At 34.9% G+C, this 9,524-nt stretch overlaps 1 non-coding gene across 1 annotated transcript; it reads right to left on the reverse strand.

The window, feature by feature from the left end:
- Positions 1-9,049: 9,049 nt before the first annotated feature.
- On the reverse strand, positions 9,050-9,122 carry TRNAA-CGC. Its single transcript has one exon. It is a non-coding gene; the product is annotated as a tRNA-Ala (tRNA).
- Positions 9,123-9,524: the final 402 nt, after the last annotated feature.

Genomic DNA, 9,524 nt, shown 5'->3' on the forward strand with positions numbered 1-9,524 from the left:
GAAACATCCTTCTAATTTGCATATGCTGGTGTAGAATGTGACCATTGGATTAAAACCTCAGGAATCAGTTGAACTTGAAAATGTCATGCGAAATTTCAAGGCAGCAATTGGAACTAAGATAATTTTTACCTTCATCATCAACCATTGGAAGTGTAGGAAACATAGTGATTGCACCTCCTGACTTCTTCTTCAATCGTGAAACACAGAAGACAAGGTGAATTTTGGATTATGCAGAAAGGTCCAACTTATAAGAAACCTGTCCAAATCTTATCACAACAAGAAACGGGCCATAGTATCAAGATGATATCTTAAATTTTTTTCCTCAGTGCCATGGAAGATTGTCTGTAGGGTTGCCTCTTGAGAAGAACGTGATCAAAAACTCTCATCCTTTCACGTGCCTTATGCAAGAACTCCTTAAAAATTTCCACAAAAACATCTTTCTCTTTCAAGTATTCTTCAATAGAAGCCATTGAAGAGGTAACTTCAATAGAAAAAGATAAATGGGGAGGAGAATAACCATAGAGGGTCGTAAATTGTGGCATCTTCAAAATGGTATGATAATTTGTATTGTACCACCACTCAGCAAAGGAGAGCCATCTTATCCACTTCTTTGGTTTACGACCTGATATACACCTTAAATATCCCTCAAGACATACATTGACTCGTTCAATATGACTATCTGTGTGTGGTGTAGATGAAAAAAATATAACATTTACCAAGTACTGATAACTGTACAGGTCATACGAGCTAGAGTGCTGATATAGAACCTACATCGAGATCGGGTGAACGCTTTTTGGTACATGCAAGACTTGAAGGTCGTCATATTTCTATAATCATGACCTGAGACGAAGACTAAGCCACACGAACGATCTGAGTTCTGGAGCTTATATACAACGAAGACAGAGACCGAAGACACAACTGGAAGTAAGGACCAAGAACTCGCGACCTGGAGTAAGAGCCACGTGACATAAGAGAACTACCTAGGTCGAAGGTGTTTTTGGAAAGGAAGCAACGTCTGAGTGGATCATGACGTCATCTTCATCTAGATTAAGGAGGTTCCAAATTAGACATGATTCCTACGTGATATCTACGCTAATATAAATAGCCATACAAGTTATACTTGTAAACCAAGTACAATGTACACAACTGATAACTTATAGTATCTAAAAGCTTATTCTAAGTCTATGAGAGACTCTTAAGCTTATGGCCCAATCTCACGATCACTCATGGATCCGTGAAGATATTCAGATCTGATAATTCATAGTATACAAATTATGAATAGCTTGTTACAAGACTCATGAAGTCCGAAATTGAAATTACTGGGAAATAGATGCAAATATGCTAGAAAACTACACGCACCAGCTAAGCTCCAACACAATGTGCTAAGTATGTGGACTTTCGTCTAATGGGCAATGAACATTATGAGACCATTTATAATGGTAAATTGTATAATCTATACTCATAGCTCGCAAATAAATGAGTAACATATCGAACTAATGCTTGAAGTTACTCATAGAAAAATTCAAAAATAAGAAAAATCTGAAATCTCTAATCTGAAAATATTTGGGAACTAACTCACTTGGATTACACAGGCTCCGGATGGTAGAATATTCCTGATAGTCAATACAGTCTACTTTTCAAAAATAGGTTAAAGCTAAAGATGTAGTAACAACCACAGAAAAGGATGTTCAGAGATTTATCTAGGAACATATAAGGTTTGGAATGCCAATGGTACTAATAGAAGAAAATAGTCCACAATTCAAATCAAGAGATCTAAAATCGTCCTGCAAAAGGGAGAATATCAAGCAGAAGTAAAATTATAAACTCAAAAAAAAAAAAAAATCTAAAAAGAAAGATTTCATCTTACATCTCATGTATTTCGGGACAAAATTTTTATGAGTCTCAAGATCTCACCTCGTAACTAACAACGCATATCTCATATCTCGGATCTTTATCTGTTAACAATAGACTTATATCTAAAAGTATCTGAACTGTGACCTAAAACACAGGTTCAATACTATTACCCGAAAGGTAATGGTCAAACAGAAATCTCCAACAAAACTCTGCTGGAAAACATAAAGAAGAAGCTAGATGCTGCAATAGGCATGTGAGATGATATTATTCATGAGGTACTATGGGCTTACAGGTCAATAAAAAGGATCTCCACACTTGACTCACCTTTTTTACTAGCATCCGCTATAGAAGCAATTCTACCCACCGAGCTAAAATTTTCAACTGCAAGGACACTCGCAGTAAACTCTGAAATCAATATGATGATCTTATCTTTAAAATCCTGGAAGAAATCGATCTAAAGAGAGAAAAATATCTGATACAGCTGGAAAAACATCAGAAGAACATGAGGAAAAACCAAAAAGTTGTAAAACCCATAGAGTTTTGGCCTAGAGATCTAGTGCTCGGAGAAGTACTGGCAAGCATCCCTGAATACAAGCTTGAAAAGCTTGCAGCGACCTGGGAAGGCCCATATGTAGTAACAAAGAAGACAGGTTGTGGCGCCCAAAAACTAAAGAATTTTTTGGGAGACTAGATGATCTACGCATGCAATATATCTTATTTAAAGAAATATTAACAATAGCTATAACTGCCAAAGACAGAAAGAGTACCCTTTTTATCCGAAACTTTAAAACATCAAGTTACTATCAGAAATAAATGTCTGTAGCCCGATGAGCAGATACCAGATTCGTAATACTTCACCTACCACTTTTACAGATGTGCGTAGTATTTGAATTTCACTTTATTTATACGTCTGTAGAGGAATAACCATCCATCCGACATTTCTGCAGAACAGGTACCCTGGAGCAAAACTCAAAACTTGTACAAGGAAACAGTGAAGCGCACGGACACTCACAAAAAAACAAGTGAAGCACAAGATGCTCATTGATCTATAATACAAGAGAAAGTGAAGTATACTGATACTTAATAAATCTTAGAAAACCATAAATTAAGTGCTAGATACTCATTTAAAACAAATTGAAAGCACAAGATGCTCACTTTATTTCCAAGAAGTATGAAAATAATTATTAAAAGCTGATGTGAAGTATTCAAATACTCACTAGAAAATTGGTGAAACACAAGATGTTATCATAAAAAATCATAAGCGAATATTAGTTAAAAATTTTACAGTGCTCAAAATTTTTATATCTCGAAAAAGTTGGTCGCTCCAAAATTTTATATCTCGAAAAAGTTGGTCGAACAACTCTAGAAGGAAACATCTGGCCCGCCTAGTCGTATAAGTTTAATTAAACCAAAGACATGCTATAAAGATCTTAAGAGAAGAAGGACCCATACTGGAACTACAAGAAAGTGAGTTTTTTTCTACACCACTTTGCCACACATCAACAAATACTGAGGAAATAGGTAGGTTTTAATCTCACCACACAACAGATGTGGAATTAAGTAAGACCTTTTGCCACACCTATAAATAGTCGAGGCAAAAAAGTACCCTTTTGCCTCATATAACTTTTAACTGTTGCAACAAGTCTATTTTATGCCACATCGGTGTGGCAATATGTACAAATAAAATAATCAATAAAATGTTGACTTTCTTTTTGCCGCACCGGTGCTGCTATAGCTATTTATATAAATTAATAAATCACTATAATGAGTTTCTAAAATTAATAAAAGATTAATAAATCAATATAATGAGTTTCTAATATTAATAAAAAAGAAAATAGTGTTACTACAAGTGGTTCGGGCTCAGGATCACGAATCACCAACAGAGACGTGATCTTGTTTTTTTCTTTTTTTTTTTCATTGCATGCGTCAATAATTTTTATTAAACAGAAATCAAAAATAAAAATAATTACTATGTATCTTCGGTATCGAAAGTCCTATGAGCATTAGTTCTGTTGGGGCTTGGATTATATGTTGATTAAAGGAGAGGCATGGCTGGAGTTCGAAACTAGGGCTAGGAATTTATTCTCTTTCTCTGGCAACAAAAGTTTCCTGTAATGTAATAAATGTAATAAGCTATAAGAACGAACTAAGAAGTTTCATGTGTATCCATGGAAGATAATCGATAGCAGTAAGAAGAATCAAGCTTAGTAAATACGTAGATAATTTAACAAAGAAAAAAATAAGATTTTTCTTAGGTTATCGTTTTTTTTTATTTTTCTTTTTTAAGTGATTTGATTTTGAATTTTATGATGTAGAAATCAAGTACATCCCGACAAAAGGGAGAAGAAGAGATTAGTTTCCTGATTTTTCTATAATACTAAAATTTTAGAAAATACGAATTCCGTATTAACGGAGATAACAAACTAACAAGCTGTTACTTTTCACATGATACGTGGCTGTTTATTATTCGTCGGACAGGGGCACAGGCAATTTTAAAGACAAGTATCTGGATCCGGTCGGGTGATATAACAGGCCCCCATGAACCAAACCCACATAACTCGACGGAGAAAACGAAGAAAATAACCAGCGAAGTTTAAGCGAGTCTCTCTGAAATCTGAACAACAGAACCGTGAACTGATTACAAAGGGTTCTTTGTTTACCGAAATAGAGGTATGTTTTTTTTATTTTGTTAAATTTCGATCATTTCTAAATTCATATTGGGTTTGTTTCTCGTTAGGGTTCAAGGCGACAATTCCACAACACTACCACTATTCAACCTTCGAACAGAGGGACTAAAGAATCATCAAGAAGTTATTTTCTTTAGAAGAAGGTATGATTATTTTTCATAAAATCTTGTTGCTCTATATGATTCTTTTACTGTTTTTTTTTTGTGGATGATACCTGTGTGTTTCCGATACATGTTTAACTGAGCTTAATATTTGGGTAGACTATAAAAAGGGTTAATATTATGTTTGTTTGCCATATGATTAGCATCCAATATGATGGAAAAAAGAGTTGGTAAACTTATCTATTTTTCCTTATAACAGCTCTTTTAATCCTTTTTCTATGATAAAAATCCTATTCTAAAGATGGCTGCAAGTTCACTGGACTCTAATTCTACATAAAATTTTGTTATGCACGCAATTGAGAATAGCTTAAGCTACTAAAAATTACTCTGTTGGTCACGTCAATGATTTTGTGGGACCATCAAATAAATATTGTTATGAACTCGTTGATTGGTCACATCAATGATTTTGTTATTCTATTTTGACACCAAAGCTGTAGGTGTTTTCCTGTTGGTTGTTTCTTATCTCTTAGAGTATTTAATTAGATGAATGTTCGCAGATATAGTCACCACATGCTTTCATTTTTTGTCTATTTCAGGATTTCTTCATAGTAGATGAACTTTATAAAACTGCCACCCTCTCTATTGCTGGTGATATATTTAGGGGCAAGAAGGTACATGGAAGGAAAGACACTTTACGCGGCACGATACAACTGCAGATCGTCTTGCAGATAAACCAGATGCGTTAACTGAAGGGGAGTGGAAGGATCTCGTGAAATTCTGGGAAACTGATGCAACACACCAGGTAAGTTCACACATCTTATATGTATGGGTTTATGTTTTGGTTATACATTCATGTCTAATTAATTCTGCCTTGTATATTCGTAAGAAATTTTCTGAAAAAAATGTCAAGAGTAGAAGCTGCCAACAAGTAAAGCACACAATGGGCAGGAAAAACCACGCTCGATGCAAAGCTGAAACGGTACATACATAAGTTGGTCTTTACAACCACTTTTCACTTTGCAACTTTAAAATTTTTTGGAGTTAAGTAAGGACACATGAACCTTTAAAAATTAGAAGTTTTCTATTTGTAACTGTACTTAGGCATGTCTTTCTTTTCGCATGTTTTAGAATTTGTTGATCATCCAGATGACTTAGCTGTAAATTGCTAAACCTTGTCAAGAATTGGAATATCATATGCTAACTGACATTGGATAGTGTCTGAAGTTTTCTATAAGAAGTTTTCATATGAATTTTTCTTTCAATTACTATTATTCATTGTACGTGATGGAATTTGTTCAGGATGAAGATAATGGAGGGAACCCACCAACTGATGGTGATGTCTTCATTAAAACCCATGTGAATAAAAAAACTGGAAAAGCTTTGGTCCCAATTTGACAAGGCTTCATAGTAAGTATCTGTTCTAGTAAGGTTTATGAACTTCTTATCATAGAAGATAAGATCTTTTATCCTAATTTTTTCCTGATATACATAGGTCCAAATGAGGGAACAATCAGGGTTGGATGAGGATGGTAACCAGCAACCAATTAGTGGTGAAGTCTATGGAAACGTAGTACCTACAACAAGGCGGAAACGTGTAAGAGCTGAAAGATATCCGACATGCTCTAGTTATGAGAGAAATTAAGATTTTGAGAGATGAATGAAAGAGCGAGAGGAAGATTTTGATAGGCGAATCAGGGAACGAGATGCAGAATGTGAGGCACGACTAAAAGCACGTGATGAGGAGGCTAAGATGCGTGAGAATAAAATGTTGGAGTATGTTAGATTGTGCTGCAGGCCAGAGCACTTTTTGAGTCCGGGAAAATTTTCAGGACCTTCAGAATACCACTTCAGACATGCGCAGCCACTATTTGCACCTTGGGAGCAACCTTACAGACCTTTAGAGCAACCTAATAGATCTGGGGAGCAGCCTTATATACATGAGGAACATCTTGTTAGACCTGTGAATCAGCCTTACAGACATGAGGAGCAACTCATTAGACCTGCGGAGCAGTCTAACCGACTTGAGGAGTAGTTTTACAGATCTCAAAATGATTGTAAGTATCTTTTTTCCTGATTTTCAATTTTTAGAATTCTGACTATATCAAACAAACATGTGAAATAACTTTTAAGTGGTCACAATTGTTGGATAGTTAGTATGGTATCTACTCTTTGCATGTTGGTGTTATATTTAATATTTTTCTTATAGCCCAATCTTTTTAGACATGATGATTCTCTACCATTCCATGATGTTCTTTTTCCTTCGTTGGTGTTTGTTTTGATCTGTTTAGCAGGAGCGCGAGGCCTAGCAGTGGACGTATGGGATGGATTTAGCATGGAATAGGTCTAATTTGAAGTTTAATGTTTCTTTCTTGAAGTTTAAAGTTTCTTTGAAGTTAGTTTACTTGAGGATTGTGTAAATCTTTTCTTATGTCAAAGTTGGAATCACCATACTTTGTAACAGATATTTGTTCCCTTTCATTCAATTTGAATTCTTTGTTCTAATTCAATTCATGTGAGTAAAATGCTTTTTTCTTTATACATCTTTGTTGTATAACGTCCCTGTTTATGAACACGTTGTTGCACATTAAGGTGTTGTGATAGATATTTTGTTGCTGCACTCACGGCATTATTGCATCATCAGTTATGTGGCAACAAATTTTTAAAATAAAATAAAATTAGAAATAAATGTATAATTAAATTAGAAAAATGATTTTTTGCCTCATGTTATTGTCTCACCTTTTGGTGTGGCAACAAATATTTAATATAAAATAAAAATAAAAATAAAAGAATAATCATAAATATATTATAGTATAATATAATAATAACTACTACAAATCATACAAAGCTTTTGGTTGGCAACCTAGAAAATAATTAAATTAACTACTACAAATCATATAAAGAATAATTAAATTAGAAAAATGCCTTTTTGCCTCATGTTATTGCCTCACCTTTTGGTGTGGTATAAAACCTATTTATTGCTTTAGTACACTTAAGGTGTGGCAATAACTTCTTGTCACACGGTTTGTTTTCACGCAGTGTGGCAAAAAAAATTTATGTGGCAAAAGGTTGTTGCCACAAAAAACATGGGTTCGTTCCATACGAACGACGTGTAACAACAAACCCACTTTCTTGTAGTGTGGTGAGAGAGCAGCCGAAAATAAGACCAACTACCCAAAGCTCCGAACTGGCAGCACAGAACGGCCCTGGATAGATACCCCGAGGTAAGAACTGTCCATCACACGCTATAGTTCGATATTGCTTCCATCGCTAGCGTTGCTGGAAAAATGACTCAAAAAGCTTAAAATACCTTAACAACAGTTGAAGAGAAAAAAAAAAATTAAAAGATAAGCAATCAGATGAGTTGAACATGAAAGGAAAATTCGGGAATGAAAAGCGACGTGCGCGATCTATAAACCTCACCTAACAAGGTTGAGGGAGTAGATTTGAAAACGCCAAAGGTTCAAAAGGGCCATAGGCAAGAAACGATCTAAGAGATTGAACCCAGATCATCAAAAGTCCACGTTAGAAGAAGGACTAAAATAAAAGAGATCCAAAATCTGGTCGAACGATCTCAGTCTCAGGTCGGACAAATGATAAAATATGCCAAAGGTATAAAATGACCATAGGCATAGGTCGGTCCGCAAAGTACAAAAGACTATTAAAATGGAAGTGACCCAATCCAGGTTGAGGATACGAAGAAATAGTCAAAGGTCAATAAAAGGACATGAAAAACACCTCGACCTAAGAGTATAACTCCGATTCATCAAAATTTCAGTCTTAAAAGGACGAAAACATTCGAGAAAAGATCGCAAGGATAAAATATCCCAGCACACCGGTCATAGGGGAAAATACGCATCTTGGTCTGAAAGCACGAATCAGGCCGATACAAATCCCAGGTCCTAAAACCAAAAAAAAGGACTGAAGAGGAAGAAAGGGAGAGCATATTAGCCTAACCTTGAGGTCAAGAAGAGACCCAAGGAATAGCTTAATCTGTAAGAAATTAGATAAATATAACATGATCTAGAAATCGGAAATAAGACTAGGTTATCAAAAGACTGATGTCAGAAACTCCTGATCCAATGGAGGTCAAAAAATGCTCCAGTTTAAAAAAGTTACTGAGTTCAGACCAAAAAGAAAGTTTGGGTCTAAAAATTTAACTTAAACCTACTATCTGACTCAGATCATAGATAAAATCTTAATGTCATAAAGAAGGGTCGAAATTCATAAAAATTTGACCTAAAACTAAAAGCATGCTAAGTTAAATACCAAGCTCGGGTAAAAATTTGACCTAAAAGCATGTCAAGTAAAAAATTGAATTTTTTTTATATTTTTCTTAAAAATAGACCGCCCTATCTAATCTTTTTTAAAATTGGTAAAACTAATAACTATTTTCTATATTGAAAGCAGTGGAGCTGCAGGGAATCGAACCCTGTGCCTCTCGCATGCGAAGCGAGCGCTCTACCATATGAGCTACAACCCCACTTGACTGCTTGCTCTATATTACAATTAATTAAAACAATTAACACAACAAAACAAGATTACAACCTTTAATCGAGATTCTTTTCTAAATCTGTGGAGTAATTAATGGCATCCTCTAAAGATGCAACCAAAGAATGACCGAATGACATGATTGTGGGACACGTACACCCTTTACAATTTGATCTTTGGGGAGTATGAATAAGGTAAAAAAAGACAGAGAGAGAGACGTAGTAAGTCACTAATCAGTTGAAGATGGATATGAAAACTGTGAAATTGATTGCTGCAATTCTTGTTGTGAAGGAGAGTACTACAATGATACCAAATTCCTTCAGAAAATGTTATGATGCTTGTATGACAGATTGTTGTTTTTTTTTTTGTTATTTTTTCCTTTTTTTTTTAGAAA

Source organism: Papaver somniferum, chromosome 7, assembly GCF_003573695.1.
Source record: "Papaver somniferum cultivar HN1 chromosome 7, ASM357369v1, whole genome shotgun sequence".
NCBI lineage: Eukaryota > Viridiplantae > Streptophyta > Magnoliopsida > Ranunculales > Papaveraceae > Papaver > Papaver somniferum.